The following is a 19193-nucleotide window of genomic DNA, read 5'->3' as shown; positions in this document are numbered from 1 at the left end:
GGATATTTTGGTAGCTACGTCAGCCTCAAAAGCATGGGCGGGATTGTGGGGGTGCAAAGCAGGAGCCCCTTCTGGCAGCGCCCACCTGTTCCTGCTGAATAGCTGTTACCAAAGGTAGCGAGATGTGCCGCATTGCTGTTTGCAGTGGCATCCTCACAGCCTACTCAGGGGCTCCGGGTAGCATCTCTGGAGATGTGGGGCCAGTGTCCATGGCATGTGAGGCAGCTCTTGTTGGTGGAGGAGGGTGCAGCATCTGGTGGCCGGGCTGCTCCCTGGCTCCTGCCTGGATGGGACACAGGGACCCTGGGACTCTGCAGGCAGCCCGTGAGTTCCCAACCCACCCTCCCCTGGGCAGGATCTTGGTGAAGGCCACCAAAAATTTGTTGTGAAACCCATGAATCCTAATCCATAATTTGGGAGCACGTAATCCCACAAAAAAAATCTGCTATTAAAATAATACAATCCTGTGTACACCCACAACTTTGTGCTTTGAAGTCCTTTGATTTGAGGAACGCTCTGATCATCAAGCTTAATATCATTATGAGATCTGGTTTATGTTGAGGTGAACAGGCATATTAAGGTCAAGGTTACACAGGAAGCAAGTGGTAGAGTCAGCAATAAATCCAGTCATAGTGATTAATCACCTTATGCTCACCGCTGCTCCTGACGCACTAATTTCGAACTGAATATTGCACAGACACTCTGTGATTCTGAAGAGTAGAAAGGGTTGGGGGAGATGTCAAGTTTTTTCACTTATCGAGGTGCAGGCCTTGGTATCTTCATGCGTTAGAAGTGAAGGCCTGGATTTTCAGAGCAAGATATGCACTGGGGACACTAGAGCCTATTAACTGTAGTCGGAACTTGAACATTCACATCCCTGTGGGAAATCTGAAAAATCTCACCTCCAGTTTTTCATTTAGGGCTTATGAAGAAACTCCCTAAGTTTCCTCCATAAAGAACTAATTCATTGTTGTTCTGCAGTCTTCTGAAGCAGCCGGTGACTAATACTGATTGAGACAAGATACTGCATTAGATGGGCCACTCATCTCTTCCAGCCTGGCAACTGCTACATTCTCATGTGCAGAAGTAATTCCAGGTGCAGAGCCTCATCTGCTCTAATTTACTGTAGCTCCAGTGAAGTCAGTGGAACAGAACAGATTTACACCAGGAGAGGAGATGGGGGTTTTGTTTTGATTTGATTTGATTTAAAAAAAAAACCATTTTCGTTTATTCATCAGCAAGTGTTGGTGACTCTCTGAGGTTTACAAACCAAAACATCTTGTCATGCTGGACTGAACTGGGGTGTCTGTCAGTAGATGTCAGGGGACTGTTGGCCCCTTACTAAAGCTCAGCAGGTATTTTTCATGGCCCTTTCCCAGTATCAACAGAAAGGGGAAGGACCAAAGAGAAATCAGGATCCTGAGACTAACTCCAGCAGGACAGCCTGATTGACAGGGCAGGCAGGCCAATGAAGGAATCAGGAGCCCGGGGTCCCATCCTCCATGTGAGCTGGAGCTGCCTGAGCCAGCACGGGGCCAAGTTAGGGTGAGAGCAGCAGCCAGAGCTGAGCTGAGCAGAGCCGCAGCAGCCTGATGGGCCAGAGGAGCAGCCCAGAGAGCAGAGCGGAGCTGGAGGCAGAGCCGCAGCCGTGCTGGGGCAGAGTGGAGCTGGGTCTGGGTCTGGAGCCATCCGGAGCCGGATGCAGTGAGCAGTCGAGGAGAGTGGGGGGGACCCTAGGCAGAGGGTCCAGCACAGGGAGACGCCACCAGCCAAGACAGGGATCAGAACTGCGACATGGGGCCTGACGCTGGGAAGAAGGGTCCTGCCACCTAGAGCCTGAGAGCGTGTGGGAACCGCCAGAGCAAGTGTCCAACCCGCAGCATCCCTGCAGCACAGCCAGGGTCTAACCAGAGTGAAATAAGTAATTAAAAATGATGGCAGACAGACTTGATTGTCAAACTCTACAAGTGTAATAAAAAAGTAAGAAAACTCTATGAGAAATACAGCACTTTGAAGCTGGGGATAGGTTATGGCCCTTCATGAAACCATGGAAATGTAATTCTACTACTCTGATTCTTTTTCCTTATTGTTTTTTTTTTATTATTATTTAACAATTTTTGACTCCACTTTATTTCAAATTCAAATATGTCCTACCTCCTACTAGTGGTCTTCAGGTTTAATTTCTTTTCCATTCGTTATCTTTTCCTATCACGAAAGGCTTCCACATCTCTTGGCCAAAAGTATCCTCCAGGTTTGGATGCCCCCAATGTGGGGCACAACTCAGGAAACCTTGTAGCCCATTATCAAGAAATCTTGAGCATGAACAGTTCCAGTTTGCTTCAATGGAAGTCTTAAGTACTCAGTACTTCAGAAAAATGGACCTTTAGCCTCTCTTATCAGGCATCTTAAATCAATGGTTCCTTTGGAAAGAGGTTGACTTAGCTGCTTCCACGAGCAAGATCGTTGGAATAGTTCCTGATTTAGCCCAGCTCCATTCTGTTAAGTCTTAGTCTTCCATGAGATCCTATCACTGGAATACAAAGGCTCAGAGCTAGCAGTTGAAAAGAAAAGAAAAGAACTAAGTAGATATTTTGGAGAGGAATCTTGGCAATATTTGGGCATTTGTTCTCAACGAAGCTAGTGATCTGGTGGAGAAAGACTCATTGCTTAATATCAAAAGGCTGAATCCACTCCAGTTTAGATCTTTTATGCTGCAGCCTTCAATTCGTTATTGATCCTGGTATATCTCAAAGGGGAAGGAGGAGTTGAGACATGTCTGCTGGGGACGCACACAGAATGGTGCTTGCAGCACACTGGAGCAAATGGAGACTGAGATGGATTTGCTGCATTTCTTCAAGTTTGGCAAGAGTATAAACTCTTGTGCTCCAGGATATCATCCAATACTGGAGACAGATCTGATTGACAGGGGATAGAATAAAAGTTCCTCTATGGGCAGGTGATCCCAGAAGAATTGTGCTCTGTCTGGTTTCTTGCACCTCCCTGTGAAGCATCTGGTACCGACCGCTGTTGGAGAGGGGACTGATCTTCTGTAGCAAAGCCTATGTTCTTCCATTCCAAGCAGGGGTCCATGAGTAGGGTCTGATATTGAAGAGTAGAGCTGTATTGCTTTTACACAAAACCCATAGCCAGATGGCTAAACCTCCGCTCCCCTCCTGAGTAGTGTATCATGTCCTTAAACAGGCAGGAAGGTCTGGCTAAAATTTTCATCTTCTGGGAACTGAGATATTGGAGAAAAATATTGAAGAAAAATATAATGGGAAATGTACTTTTTTTTATCTGCAGTTTTTGCAATATCGTGTCATGGTAATTCTGGGGGAATTTATACAAGGCTGATAATATGGAGTGTAGTGAGTCACGGTTACCTCAAAAACCATGAGATTCTTGTACGGAATGAATGGTCTGGGCACAAATCTCTTCATATCACACATGAGATTCCTGACTCCTGCAAATGACGTTGGCATACTGTAATTTGTCTATATGGGCAGAGCAGACTCAGTCAGGTGTGTTGGCAACATCCTTGTGAAATCAACTTTTGTTCATGTCATTTGACCAAGGAATGGACATTGCTGCTGACCGGTTGATAAACACATGAGGATATAGAATGAGAAGATTAATTTAACTGAGTTTTATTGATGCAATGAAATTCAAAATCTCAATATGAAGCTGAACCGTTTCTGCCCCGTTGCCCTAAATCTTCCCAGCTCATCTCCAGCATTGCAAAGTTAATGCAAAGGAGGTGTCAAGCGAATGCACTGACTTTTGTCTTTGCCAGTGGGTTCTTTTGAAGAGTTGCCTCTGTTTGGGGAGGGGATCAGGCCAATTTTGGGAATAGGCTATTTTCCGCATATTTATACACTTCTTTCATATTCTAATTGTTGAATATGTGTCTATCATTGGTATCTTTACTAATTTGATAATGATTAAATTGTTATGAACTACATAATTACATTATTATGAATTGTTGTACATTAAAATCATTGCAGTCACATACAAGCTGTCTTTATTAATGTCCCAGTTTAAAGACATTTCATCTCACTGTAGCTTTCTGGATGAAACTCTCAACATTCTTATTTACATCTAGTTCCTTGGTATGGTCTTAATGCACGTTCAGGCCAGCTACTTACTCTGTGTCTGTCCCATTGATGACGAGATAATTTGTAAGAATCATAGAATCATAGAATATCAGGATTGGAAGGGATCTCAGGAGGTATCTAGTCCAACCCACTGCTCAAAGCAGGACCAATCTCCAACTAAATCATCCCAGCCAGGGCTTTCTCAAGCCTGACCTTAAAAACCTCTAAGGAAGAGATTCCACCACCGCCCTGGGTAATCCATTCCAGTGCTTCACCACCCTCCTACTGAAATAGTGTTTCCTAAGATCCAACCTAAACCTCCCCCACTGCAACTTGAGACCATTACTCCTTGTTCTTTCATCTGCTACCACTGAGAACAGTCTAGATCCATCCTCTTTGGAACCCCCTTTCAGGCAGTTGAAAGCAGCTATCAAATCCCCCCCTCATTCTTCTCTTCTGCAGACTAAACAATCCCAGTTTCCTCAGCCTTTCCTCATAAGTCATGTGTTCTAGCCCCCTAATCATTTTTGTTGCCTTCCGCCGGACACTTTCCAATTTTTCCACATCATTCTTGTAGTGTGGGGCCCAAAACTGGACACAGTACTCCAGATAAGGCCTCACTAATGTCAAATAGAGAGGAATGATCACATCCCTTGATCTGCTGGCAATGCCCCTACTTATACAGCCCAAAATGCCATTAGCCTTCTTGGCAACACAGGCACACTGTTGACTCATATCCAGCTTCTCGTCCACTGTAACCCCTAGGTCCTTTTCTGCAGAACTGCTTCCTAGCCATTCGGTCTCTAGTCTGTAACAGTGAATGGATTTCTTCCTTCCTAAGTGCAGGATTCTGCACTTGTCCTTGTTGAACTTCATCAGGTTTCTTTTGGCCCAGTCCTCTAATTTGTCTAGGTCCCTCTGTATCCTATCCCTACCCTCCACCATATCTACCACTCCTCCAAGTTTAATGTCATCTGCAAACTTGCTGAAACTGCAGTCCACGCCATCCTCCAGATCATTAAGTCTTCTGAGCGTTCCGCAGTTCAGGATGATACAGGCACATTGAGAAGAATTCCTAGACACTGCACAGGGCCAGCTCCAGCCACCAGCGTAGGAAGCACTCTGTCGTGTATCGAGGCGGCAGGTCCGGGTCTTCAGCAGGAATTCGGCGGCAGGTCCCTCATTTTCACTCTTCCTCTTTGAGCTGCTGCGGAAGTGCCACTGAAGAGGAAGAGAGGGAGTGAAGGACTCGCCACCAAATTACTGCCTAAGAAGCAGTGCGATTGAGCTGTTGCCGAAGTGCTGCCACTCGTCTTTTCTTTTCTTTTTTCTTTTTTCTTTTTTTTGACGCTTGGGGCAGCAGAAAAACTGGAGCTGGCCCTGGTACTGCAAATGACTCTAAGATATCTTTTTTGATGGGTAACAGCTAATTTAGACTCCATCTGTTTGTGGGTATGGTTGGTGTTATATTTTGCCATGTGCATTACTTTGCATTTAACATTGAATCTCATCTGCCGTTTCGTTGCCAAGTCACTCAATTTTTGAGAGGTCTCTGCAGTCAGCTTTGGACTTAACTATCTAGAGTAATTTTGTTTCATCTGCAAATTATGCCACCTCACTAGTTACCCCTTTTTCTAGATCATTTATGAATACGTTCATCCTTGTACACCTCCCTGGAGGACAGCACTTTTTCATTCCCATTCTGAAAATGGACCATTTATTCCAATCTTTGCTTTCCTGTCTTTTTACTGGATCACCTGGCAATGCATTCAGAATCATCTAATGACCCTTTATTTAATTTAAGCACAAACCTTTTATTATCTTGAGCACCCTGCCTCTGTTTATAAACCAACTCCCTTCCCTAAGGGTAGAAGCTGGGAGCAGGGCAGAACTTATCACAGTCCACACTCAATCTCTGTCTAGGGCTAGGGCCTGCAATGTGATCAGACTCCTGGTACAAAATACGGTGGTGGTGGGAGAACAGGAAGGGGAAAGGGGGCGAGGAACCACTGTGAGTCAGGTCCACTTTTTATGTGGGCCCAAGCCCCCGCCCCTCCTCTTACCCATGAGACTCTACCCTCGTCTTGGCAAGCAGTAGGAGCAGGGTCTGAGTAAGAACCACACAGGCAGCTGTGGGGAACCTTGGGCCTTCCATCTGCCATGGATGGCGTTCAGGATTCAGGGACACAGGCTGGAGTCTGCTCTCAAGCCCCCCAACTCCGGCAGATGGGGGGGATGGGCTCCCCATCCTGGCTCCAGCTTTGATTTGGTCTGGGGTGCAAGTCTTTGGGGAATAGGAGGGACAGGAGTGGGACCACAAAGGGGCTGCGGCCAGGAGCGTAGCTAGGGGAAGTGCAGGGAAAGCAGCCGCTTCCCCTCAGCACATTTTCCAAAAGTGGCTTCTTTCTGCACAGCCAGCACAGGGCTCCGGACTCGGAGTCTGGAGCCGGGTTTTGCATGCGGCCGCCGGCTTGCTTTCGGCTTCACACCACCCCACCCTAGCCCTGCTTGCTCAGCTGGCTCCAGGGTTGAGATGAGGAGCACGTGGCTGCAGTTTCTAAACGGCTCCCACGGCAGAAAAAAGTGGTCCGTTTCCAGGGCAGAAACTGCCTGAGCAAGAATTTGATGCGGCTGTCTTGGAGGAGCTGGATCAGCAGCTCCTCTCTCCCCTGGGCAATGTCATTTCCCCATTGTGTGGGCTGGGAGCCTGCGAGCTAGCTGGATTGCTCTGTCCGCCCCACCCCATTCACACTCTTTAATGAGTTTCTCAAATGCTCCCTCAGGCCGAGTCGCTGAAAGCCTGTGCGAGTTAGAAAACCAACACCCCTCCCCTCCCCCAGCCAGCAGCAGTGCTAGCAGCCCCTGGGCCAGAGGTGCACTCAGAGCGCTTCATGTGGGTAAATAGTTCCCCCAGCTGATAGGATGAGACCCAGGAGACAGCAGTGTCTGGCTGGCCTTGGCCAAGAGAAGGGACCTGGTGAGAGCTGATCTCAAGTCTCTCCACAAAGCTGAGCGGTTTTATTTGCAGTGTCACAGTCAGTGCTTCCCTGAGACATTTCAATTGCTTTTGATAGAAATTAGAGGAAGTATTATTGTACATACCTCTGCTTCTCAATCTTTTTTCTAGAAAGAGTCAATGGATCCTGGGGATGCTGTGAATGTCAAAACCTTGGTACCTCCATTGCCCCCATCATCACACAGGCATGAATGGGTTTAGCCTAGGAGGCAGGGAATCATTAGCCCCATTTGGAAGGAGGAAGTCTAGGGCACTGAGAGATGAAGTGACTTTCCTGAGACTAAGCAGGCAGTCTGTGGCAGAGCAGAGATTCCACCTCAGAACACCTGAGCCCCAGGTCTGTGCTTTAACCAGTAGGCAACCTTTCCTACCCTGAGGAGGGGAACCTCCTGTGTCACTTTGAGTGAGTGGGTGGAGTCAGGTGCTAGACTGAGTCACCAGGAGGGGGAGCAGAGAGAGACAGCATGGGATGGGGCCTTGGGCAGAGTGGGGCGGGGCCTCAGAGAAGGGGCAGGGCCAGGTGAGGCACCCACCGGCAAAACCAAAAGTCAGCACCCATGACCGTGTCCTCCACCCCTGAGCGTGCTGCTGCTCCCACCTCCCTCCCAGGCTTGCTGCATGAAAGCCTGTGAGGGTGGGGGGTGAAGGGGAAATGCGGCACGCCCAGGGAGGAGGCGGGGCCGAGGATTTAGGGAAGGGGTTGGAATGGCACCTTTTTTTATGTGTTCACGTCCCCTGATGTTAGAACCTGGCTATGCCACTGCAGTCAGTGCTAGATGCTTCACAGGGAAGTGCAAAAAACCCAGCAGGACACAGTTGTTTCTGAGATCACCTGCCCATTGAGGAACTTTTTTACTATCCCCTCTCAATCAGATCTACCTGCATGATTGGACGATACCTTGAAGCACAACAAAAAAAACGAGGAGTCCCTATGGCACCTTAGAGAGACTAACAAATTTATTTGGGCATAAGCTTTCGTCGGCTAGAACCCAAGCATGAAGTGAAAAATACAGGAGTGGTGTAATACATACAAGGATGGGGGTTGCTTTAACACGGGTGAGGTCAGTCTAATGAGGTAAATCAATTAACTGCAGGATACCAAAGGAGGAAAAATAACTTTTGAAGTGGCAAGACAGTGACCCATTACAGAGAGTTGACAAGAAGGTGTGAGTAACAGTAGGGAGAAATTAGTATTGGGGAAATTTAGTTTAAGTTTTGTACTTACCCAACCACTCTCAGTCTTTATTCAGGCCTAATCTGATGGTATCCAGTTTGCAAATTAATTCCAGTTCTGCAGCTTCACATTGGAGTCTGTTTTTGAAGTTTTTTTGTTGAAGAATTTCCACTTTGAGGTGTGTTATTGAATTACTAGAGAGATTAAAGTGTTTTCCTACTGGTTTTTGAATGTTGTGATTCCTGATGTCAGATTTCTGTCCATTTATTATAGACTCATAGACTCATAGACTCATAGGTCAGAAGGGACCAACATGATCATCTAGTCTGACCTCCTGCACAAAGCAGGCCACAGAACCCTACCCATCCACTTCTATAAAAACCCCTAACCTATGTCCGAGTTATTGAAGTCTTCAAATTGTGGTTTGAAGACCTCAAGCAGAGAATCCACCAGCAAGTGACCCATGCCTCATGCTGCAGGGGAAGGCGAAAAACCTCCAGAGCGTCAGCCAATCTGCCCTGGAGGAAAATTCCTTCCCGACCCCAAATATGGCGATCAGCTAAACCCTGAGCATGTGGGCAAGGCTCCCCAGCCAGCAGTCAGGAAAGAATTCTCTGCAGTAACTCTGATCCCATCCCATCCAACATCCCATCGCAGACCATTGAGCAGACCTATCTGCTGATAATCCAAGGACAATTGCCAAAATTAAACTATCCTATCATATCATCCCTTCCATAAACTTATCAAGCTTAGTCTTAAAGCCAGATATGTCTTTTGCCCCCACTACTCCCCTTGGAAGGCTGTTCCAGAACTTCACTCCTCTTTTGCTTAGAGACTCTCCGGTCTGGCCAATGTACATGGCAGAGGAGTATTGCTGGCACATGATGGCATATGTCACATTGGTAGATGTGCTGGTGACCGAGCCAAGGCGGTGTGGCTGATGTGGTTAGGTCCTCTGATGGTGTCCCTTGAATAGATACAGGGATAGAGTTGGCACCAAGGTTTGTAGCAAGGTTTGGTTCGTGGACTGGTGTTTTTCTTGTGTTGTGTGTAGTTCCTGCTGAGTATTTGCTTCAGGTTGGGGTGCTGTCTGCAAGCGTAGACTGGCCTGTTTCCCAAGGTCTGTGAGAGTGAAGGATCTTCCATCAGGATAGGTTGTAGATCATTGATGATGTGCTGGAGAGGTTTTAGTTGGGGGCTGTAGGTGACAGCTAGTGGCATTCTGTTATTTCTTTGTTGGACCTGTCTTGTAGTAGGTGACTTCTCAGTACCCTTCTGACTCTGTGAATCTGTTTCTTCACTTCATCAGGTGGCTATTGCAGTTTGAAGAACGCTTGATAGAGATTCTGTAGGGGTTTGTCTCTGTCTGAGGGATCGGAGCAAATGCAGTTGTATTTTAGAGCTTTGTTGTAGACAGTGGATTTTGTGATGTGGTCTGGATGGAAGCTAGAGGCATGTAGGTAAGTATAGCAGTCAGTAGATGTCTGGTATAGGGTGCTGTTTATGTGACCATCGTTAATTAGCACTGCAGTGTCTAAGAAGTAGATCTCTTGTGTGGAGTGGTCCTGGCTGAGGTTGATGGTAGGTTGGAAATTGTTGAAATCTTGGTGGAATTCTTCAAGGGCCTCCTTCCCATGAGTTCAGATAATAAAGATGTCATCAGTGTAGCGCAAGTAGAGTAGGGGTTTAAGGAGATGAGAACCGAGCAAGTGTTGTGCTAAGTCAGCCATAAAAATGTTGGCATACTGAGTGGCCATGCTGGTACCAGAGCAGTCCAGCTGACTTGAAGGTTTATACCCTTGCCAAACTTGAAGAAATGCAGTAAATCCATCTCAGTCGTCATTTCCTCCAGAGTGCTGCAAGCACCATTCTGTGCACGTCCCCAACAGACACTTCTCAACTCCTCCCTCTCCGTCAGACTGCTACGGCTCTGCTCTGCTCAGCTCTGGCTGCTGCTCTCGCCTTACCTTGGCCTCCCACTGAGGCAGCTCCAGCTTACACGGAGGATGGGACCCTGGGCTCCTGATTCCTTCATTGGCCTGCTTGCCCTGTCAATCAGGTTGACCCACAGCGTTGGGCTCTTGCCATTGGTCATGGGGACTGTCAGTCTCAGGATGCTGATTTCTGATTGGCTCTTCCCCTTTCTTTTGGTAGTGGGAGAGGGCCATGAATAAAACCCACTAAGTTGTAGTAAGTGGCCAACAATCTCCTGACACCTACTGACAAAGGAGTTCAGTCCAGCATGACAAGATGATGCTCTGGTTTGTAAACCTCAGCAAATGACCAACCCTTACTGATGAATAAACAGAACCAGGGTTTTTAAATCAAAACAAAACACAAACCTCCTCCCCTGGTGTAAATCTGCTCTATTCCACTGGCTTCACTGGAGCTACACAAGTGAGGCTGGATGAGGATCTGCACCTAGAATTACTGCTTCACATGAGAACGTAGCAGTTGCCAGGCTGAAAGAGAGGAGTGGCCCATCCAATGCAGTATCCTGTCTCAATGAGTGTCACTCACCAGTTGCTTCAGAAGACTGCAGAAGAACAATGAATTAGCCCTTAATGGAGGAAACTTGGGGGGTTTCTTCATAAACCCTAAATAAAAAATTGGAGGCGAGATTTTTCAGATTTCCCGAAGGGATTTGAATGCTCAAGTTCCAACTAAAATGAGTAAGCTCTAGTGTCCCCAATGCATGTCTTGCTCTGAAAATCCGGGCCTTCGCTTCTAACGCATGAAAATACCAAGGCCTGCACCTCAATAAGAGAAAAAAATTGAAACCCCCCCAAACCCTTTCCACACGTCAGAATCACAGAGTGTCTGTGCAATATTCAGTCCTAAACTAGTGCAGTTCAGAAGCAGTGGTGAGCATGGGGTGAGTAATCACTATGACTGGTTTTATTGCTGACTCTGCCACTTGCTCCCGGTGTAACCTTGACCTCAGTGTGCTTGTTCACTCCACATAAACCAGATCTCATAGTGATATTATGCTTGATGATGAGAGATTTCTTCAAATCAAAGGACTTCAAAGCACTGCAGGCTCATTAAAGTTGTGTGTGTGCACAGGATTCTATTATTTTAATAGCAGATTTTTTTGGTGAGATTAGATGGCCCCAAATTATGGATTAGGATTCAAGGGTTCTCACAACAATTTTTTTCATGGCCTTTGACAAACCCATCTCCCTGTCCCTGCCTCCCAGAGCCCTTCACCGAGAGCCTGTGCTGAAGAAGTTGGGTTTGAAGTCACTGGCTGCCTGCAGAGTCCCAGGCTTCCCGTGTCCCATCCAGGCGAGAGCAGGAGAGCGGTCAGGTTACCAAATGCCGCAACCACCTCCACTGACAAAAGCTGTCTTATGTGCCATGCACAGCGGCCCCACATGCCTCCAGAGGTGCTGCCTGGAGCCCCTGAGGAAGCTGTGAAGTGAAGGACCCCGACCCCTACTGGCAATGCCACTGCACACACGAAAGAGGCGCATCTCACTGCGTTTGGTAACAGCTACTCAGCAGCAACAGGTGAGCTCTACCAGAAGGGGCTGCTGCTTTGCACCCCCACAATCCTACCCATGGTTTTGAGGCTGAGGTAGCCTGTCCTTTCATGACACCCACTTTTGCTGCTGATGTCACCTTGAAATTCATTCTCATTGCAGCCACAAGAAAGTCATTGGAATAACACAAGAAATGTACTGGGCCTAAATAGTTTTGAGAAAAAAGACAACTGAAGTGTTCAATGTGTATGTCAAGCCCTCTGATGCTGAGATTAGTCCATTAATCCCCAACTCTGAGGAAAAAAGCTCCATCCAAAGGAGGACTTACAAAGGTAATCAAGGTTGATTGGTAAATAATTAGGACCACCTCCAGAAACAGCATGCCCCATGCAGAGCTCACTAGAATTCTAACCGAACTTAGAAGCCTTTCTTCCACCAGCACTTCTACCTTCTCTTTACTCTCATCCCTGTTGTGTGTTGCAGGTTTACCTCTACCCTAGAAAGATGACTATCTCCAGCCTGTGCCATCCAGAATTCGGGGTGGCCCAACCCACTCCAGTTACTGCAGCTCCAACGAGCCATGCGTTAGGCAGTGCCCTGATTCTGAAGTGGTGATCAGTCCCTCACCGGTTGTTGTGACCCTCCCTGGAGCAATTCTCAGCAATTTCCCTCAGCACAGTGAAGTGGCAGCCGTAGGAGCACTGTGTTCGGAGCTCGTTTCGGAGGCTCATTCGGTTTGGGAGGATTGTACGGCTATGGAGGCCATTACGGAGGATTGTATGGTTTAGGGAGATTAGGTGGATACGGTGGCCTTTACAGTTACAGGGGATTATTGGGCCATGGGGGATTCTATGGTTACCCGGGACTTTACGGTTATGGGGGATTATGGGGCTATGGGGGACACTGCGGTTACCCGGGCCTTCATGGTTACGGGGGATTATGAGGATACGGGGGATATGGACGTAGGTCTCTTGGTGGATATTGTGGGCCATGTTAAAGCCAGCAGGAACACCCACAGAAGAAGGAAGAACCAGGAAATGAACAGCAAGATACAGATTCACCCCTGATCTTTTGGGCACGGCTTTCAGAAGGGCTGGGCAAACTGGGCTCCTGTTGAACACAGTGGGAGCTGTGTGTGCTCAGCACCTTGGGCTGACAGCCATGCTGCATTTCTCATGTTACGCTTTATGACTCCTTCTGCCAAGGCTTTCCCACCCGTGTGCTGATTCTCGCTTTCACATGTGGACTCATTCTGAATTACACGCAGGCTGTTTACACTGACCCCGCAGTATGAAGGGAGCAGCAGCCTTAAAATAGGCAGCATTTATGTTTATTATCACACTAAGTCCCTTTTAGGCACCACATTTTCTACCTTTCCATCAGTATGTACCTGTAGTGCCTCACTTTGATCTTTGCTCTGGGCAGATGTCAAATGGAGAAGCTGCCTAGTCTCTGCTTCTGTTTTGCTTCGTCTCATTTCCCACCAACTGGAATAAAACAAAGAATTTATAATGCTTATAAAGGGGACTTGTTTGTCAACCTCTTCAGCTGCAACAAAGCAAACAGATCATCGTGTCTGAAATGAGCCCCACTGAGGCCTGCGATCGGTCGCAACTCTTCTTGAAACACTGGAAATACATTCTTTCTGCTCTGCAGTATTTCTTCCTGTAACTGTGTACTGCCAATTTCATTTGCATTAAAAACTCTGCTGCATCATAATATAGGTCTTCTGGTTATCCTTGTTCCTTCCTGCTTGCTTAAAAATTAGATTCGGATGAAATTCCTCCTTGTGTAGCTGGCACTTCTCCAGTTGTAATTTTCAGAGCCCTGGGTAGATACAGTCTTTTCCTGCAAAGACTTAGTTACAGATTTTCACTTCATGTACGTTTTCCATTAGTTTCAAGAAAAGTGGCCACCAGATCACATACTTCACTGTAGGCCAACGATGACAGATTCTTAATAGTGGGAGGGCCACGAGGCTGCACCCAGTGGTGTAGCCAGGTTCTAACATCAAGGGGAGCAAACACATAAAAAAAGGTGCCATTCCAACCCCTTCCATAAATCCCCGGCCCCGCTTCCTCCCTGGGCGTGCCACATTTACCCTTCACCCCTCTTCCCTCACAGGCTTTCACGCAGCAAGCCTGGGAGGGAAGTGGGAGCAGCAGCACGCTCAGGGGTGGAGGACACGGTCATGGGTGCTGACTTTTGGATTTGCCGGTGGGTGCCCCACCCCACTCTGCCCAAGGCCCATCCCCACTCTGTCTCTCTCTGCTCCCCCTCCTGGTGGCTCAGTCTAGCACCTGATGCCACCCACTCACTCAAAGTGACCCAGGAAGTTCCCCTCCTCAGGGTGGGAAAGGTTGCCTACTGGTTAAAGCACAGACCTGGGGCTCAGGTGTTCTGAGGTGGAATCTCTGCTCTGCCACAGACTGCCTGCTTAGTCTCAGGAAAGTCACTTCATCTCTCAGTGCCCTAGACTCCCCCCTTCCAAATGGGGCTAACGATTCCCTGTCTCCTAGGCTAAATCCATTCATGCCTGTGTGATGATGGGAGCAATGGAGGTACCAAGGTTTTTACATTCACAGCATCTCCAGGCAATGAGTTCCACGGGTTGACTATGTATTGTGGGAAGCAATACTTCCTTTTGTTTGTTTCCAAGCAGCTGTAAGATGCCTGAGGGTGTATTTCCAGTAGATACAAATGTCATCTTTTTCCAATAGCAGTTTGCTTTCTTTTCCTATTGAGTTACTCAGCAATTAGTAATAAAGTCTTAAAAACATTGTAATCTATTTATACCATGCATTTGGTATTTCTCCAGAACAAATGAAAACACACTCCACTTCAAGATATTAAAAGGTATAAAGATTCAAAACATAAAAACAAATGTAAAACTTCAACTTGCATTTACAAATGACTGATCTAAAAGCCTGTTTTAGCTCTGGAAACAGTTGAGTTTTACACTGTAATAAGAAATCCTGGGTATGTATCTACAGTGACTGAACTGGCTGATTCTTAACTGTGTCTAAATGAAAATAGATTATGACACCAAATGTCTTAAATGTTAAGAACATTTGACTCTAAAGGAAGTTACTAAAGAGACCTTTTCAAAGGCTGTAACAGCCAGTTAAAATTAAATCATTCTGGGAAGTGGGTTTTTTTAATTATTCTTATTATTCTTATTCTTATTATTAACAAAAGTCCCAAGGATCCATTGACTCTTTCAAGAAAAAAGATTGAGAAGCAGAGGTATGTACAATAATACTTCCTCTAATTTCCATTAAGAGCAACTGAAGACACTGAAAATAAAACCGTTCAGCTTTGTGGGAGAGACTTGAGATCAGCTCTCACCAGGTCCCTTCTCTTGGCCAAAGCCAGCCAGACACTGCTGTCTCCTGGGTCTCATCCTATCAGCTGGGGGAACTATTTACCCACATGAAGCGCTCTGAGTGCACCTCTGGCCCAGGGGCTGCTAGCACTGCTGCTGGCTGGGGGAGGGGAGGGGTGGTGGTTTTCTAACTGGCACAGGCTTTCAGCTGCTCAGCCTGAGGGGGCATTTGAGAAACTCATTAAAGAGTGTGAATGGGGTGGGGCAGACAGAGCAATCCAGCCAGCTCGCTGGCTCCCAGCCCACACAATGGAGAATTAAGATTCTCCAGGGGAGAAAGAAGCTGCTGGTCCAGCTCCTCCAAGACAGCCATATCAAGTTCTTGCTCATGGCGAAGTAAAAGCCTGCTCTGCCCTGGAAATGGACCACTTTTACCTGCCGTGGGAGCTGTTTAGAAACTGTAGCCACACACGCCTCATCTCAGCCCCGGAGCCAGCGAGCGAGCAGGCTGGCAGTGGGGGCTGTGCGGAGCCGAGAGCGAGCTGACGACTGCATGCAAAATCCAGCTCCAGACTCTGAGTCCGGAGCCCAGTGCTGCCTGCGCAGAAAAGCGCCGCTTTTGGAAAATGTGCTGAGGAGAAGAGGCTGCTTCCCCTGCACTTCCCCTAGCTATGCTCCTGACTGACTGCTGAGGGAGAGAGGTGAGGCCTGATCTTCTATATCAATGCCTACTTTCTTCCATTCCAAGCTGTGGTCTATGGATATGGTCTGATATTGAAGACTCACAGACTCATAGACTTTAAGGTCAGAAGGGACCATTATGATCATCTAGTCTGACCTCCTGCACAATGCGGGCCACAGAATCTCACCCACCCACTCCTGTAACAAACCCCTAACCTATGTCTGAGTTACTGAAGTCCTCAGATTGTGGTTTGAAGACCTCAAGCTGCAGAGAATCCTCCAGCAAATGACTCATGCCCCATGCTGCAGAGGAAGGCGAAAAACCTCCAAGGCCTCTGCCAATCTGCCCTGGAGGAAAATTCCTTCCCGACCCCAAATATGGCGATCAGTTAAACCCTTAACATGTGGGCAAGACTCACCAGCCAGCACCCAGGAAAGAATTACCTGTAGTAACTCAGATCCCACCCCATTTAACATCCCATCACAGATCACTGGACATACTTACTCGTTGATAATCAAGGATCAATTGCCAAATTAATTGCCAAAATGAGGCTAGCCCATCATACCATCCCCTCCATAAACTTATCAAGCTTAGTCTTAAAGCCAGATATGTCTTTTTCCTCCACTACTTTCGATACTCATACAACTGCCGCCCCTTAAGGAAGCAGCGTTGATACCAAGAACTTCAGCTCATCTAATGGCATTAAGAAACCTTTCATTTATTCAAGTTCTAAAGAATTCTGCCTAGATGTTCACAGTTTAAATCATTTGTTCTTGGATGTCGCACATTGTGGTACTAAGCTTAAATTAATATCCTCTACCTCCCTAATAATATTTCTTGTTGATATATTTATAAGAGCAATCATATCCCCCTCAATCTTCTTTTGGTTAGGCTAACAAGGCCAAGCTCTTGAGTCTGCTTTCATAAGACAGGTTTTCATTCCTCGGATCATCCTAGTAGCCCATCTCTGAACCTGTTCCAGTTGAATTCATCCTTCTTAAACATGGGACAACCTAGAACTGCACACAGTATCCAGGTGGGGTCTCACACAGTGCCTGTATAATGGTACTAACACCTCCTTATCTTTGCTGGAAATACCTCGCTGATTCATGCTAAAACTGCATTGAATTTTTTAACGGCAGACATCACATTTGACAGCTCATAGCCATCCGGTGTATCAATCAATACTCCGAGGTCCTCTCCTCCTTCTTGTTACTTCTACACACTGATGTGTCCCCCATTTAATAACTAAAATTCAGTTATTAGATCCCTACAATGCACGAACTTGCACTTAATTCCTATTAATTTCTCCTATTACTATTACTTCCCAGTTACAAGGTCTATCCAGATCTTCCTGTATAATATCCCGGTCCTTCTCTGTGTTAGCAATACCCCCCAGCTTTGTGTCATCCACAAACTTTATTAGCACAATCCCACTTTTTGTGCCAAGGTCAGTAATGAAAGGTTAAATAAGATTGGTCCCAAAACCGATCCCTGAGGAACTCACTAGTAACCTCCTTCCAGTCCTGGACAGATTCACTACAGCTGTATACTTTTACACAAAACCATAGCCAGATGGCTAATTTCCCCTCCCCACTGGAGTACTCCTATTACTTATTATGTCCTTAAACAATCAGGAAGTCTGGACATTTTTACTTTCGTGTTCTCAGATTCAAAATATTGATTAGCGAAAAAGGTTCATCTTTCTGGGAACTGAGAGTCACAAAAATGTTGAAGAAAACATGTAGTGGGAAATGTAATGTAATTTATTCTCTGCAGTGCCTGCATGTTAAGTCATGGTAACTCAGGGGATTTTTACATAGACTGATAAATTGTGGACAGCGTGCAGATGACAGTTACCCTCAAACCATGAGATTGTTCTTCGTACGTTAAATGACATGGTCTGGGCACCAAATCTTCATACCTACACATTGAGATGCATGACTCCCTGCAGTGACGTTGATGTAGTGCATTTGTCTAATCGGGTAGAACAGACGCGCAGGTGTACGTATTAGACAACATACCTTGTGAAAACTCAATTCATTGTTTTCATGTCATTTGACGAAGGAATGGACATTGGCTGTGACACCGCGTGTGATACACAATGAGGGTAGAATAGAGAAGTTGTAATTTAACTGAGTTTTATTGGGGGTGCAATTGTCAATATAACAGATAGCTAAGGGTATGGCCGGTCTTTACCCGCAAGGGTAACCAAACAAACGTCGACCATGAGGACATCAGGGTAATCTCCTGGTGTTTTGTGTCTTTCTCTCTCTGTTGCTCTCGAGCTCTGAGAGTGCTGTCTCTCTCTACCAGGCTTTCTAATCGGCTTATTCTAGATCGTTCTCTTTCCAAGTGTAAGTATCAAAGTAGAAAAAACAGGCGTTTTCTGTTTTCTGTATTTAATGTGTGTAGTTTGCTGGAAGTTAAATTGTATTTCTTTTGGACTAAGGCTGTTGTTATTCATGTTTGTTTCTTTTACACCCAATGCCCTGCGATTGTCAAACTGATACAGAGACCATTGTTTATGTCTTTTCTTTCTTTATATAAAATTTTTCTTTTTTAGAGACTGATGGATTTCTTTCTTGTTTCGCTTTGTTTTATCCCAGGGAATTGGATAATCACTAGACTGGCGGGGGAGACGGGAGGGAGAGGTTAGAATCTCTTTCCATTTTCACTTGATCTGTTTGCCCCTGGGGAAGGGGATTAGATTCAAAGAGTTTGGATCAGTAATCTCTCAGGGTAGCCCAGAGAGGGAAGCCTGGGAGGGGCAAAAGGAGGGGGAATGGTATTTCGCTCTGTTTATGAATCCAGGATTTGGTTCTTGGGGTCCCCAGGGAAGGTTTGGGGGAACCAGAGTGTATCAGGCACTGGAAGTCCTGGTTGGTGGCAGGCTATCAGATCTAAGATGGTAATTAAGCTTGGAGGTTTCATGCTAGCATCTTATTTTCTGAACTCTAAGGTTCAGATCTAAGTAGGAAAGCTATGACAGCTTAATGAAATCCAAAATCTCAGTATGAAGCTGAACCATTCTGCCCCGTTGCCCTAAACCTTCTCAGCTTATCTCCAGCATTGCAAAGTTAATGCAGGGAGGTGTCAAGTGGATGCACGACTTTTGTTTTGCTGGTGGGTTCTTTTGAAGAGTGGTTGTGTTGGGGTGGGCGGGGCAATTTTGGGGATCGGCTATTTTCAGCGTTATTATACACTCTTGTCATTTCTAGATTGTTGAATATGTGTCTATCATTGGTATCTTTACTATTTTGATAATGATTAAATTGTTATGAACTACATAATTACATTATCATGAACTGTTGTGTATTAAAATCATTGCAATCCTGTACAAGCTGTCTTTACTAATGTCCCTGTTTAAAGACATTTCATCTCACTGTAGTTTTCCGGATGAAACTGTCAACAATC

At 46.3% G+C, this 19193-nt stretch overlaps 1 pseudogene; it reads left to right on the top strand.

Moving 5' to 3' along the window:
- Positions 1 to 12157: 12157 nt before the first annotated feature.
- LOC116831302 (claw keratin-like) lies at positions 12158 to 13180 on the top strand (annotated as a pseudogene).
- Positions 13181 to 19193: the final 6013 nt, after the last annotated feature.

The sequence above is a fragment of the Chelonoidis abingdonii genome, chromosome 1 (assembly GCF_003597395.2).
Source record: "Chelonoidis abingdonii isolate Lonesome George chromosome 1, CheloAbing_2.0, whole genome shotgun sequence".
Lineage (NCBI taxonomy): Eukaryota > Metazoa > Chordata > Testudines > Testudinidae > Chelonoidis > Chelonoidis abingdonii.
The sequence above is the reverse complement of the archived record's forward strand: the minus strand, read 5'-3'. Positions and strand labels throughout refer to the sequence as shown.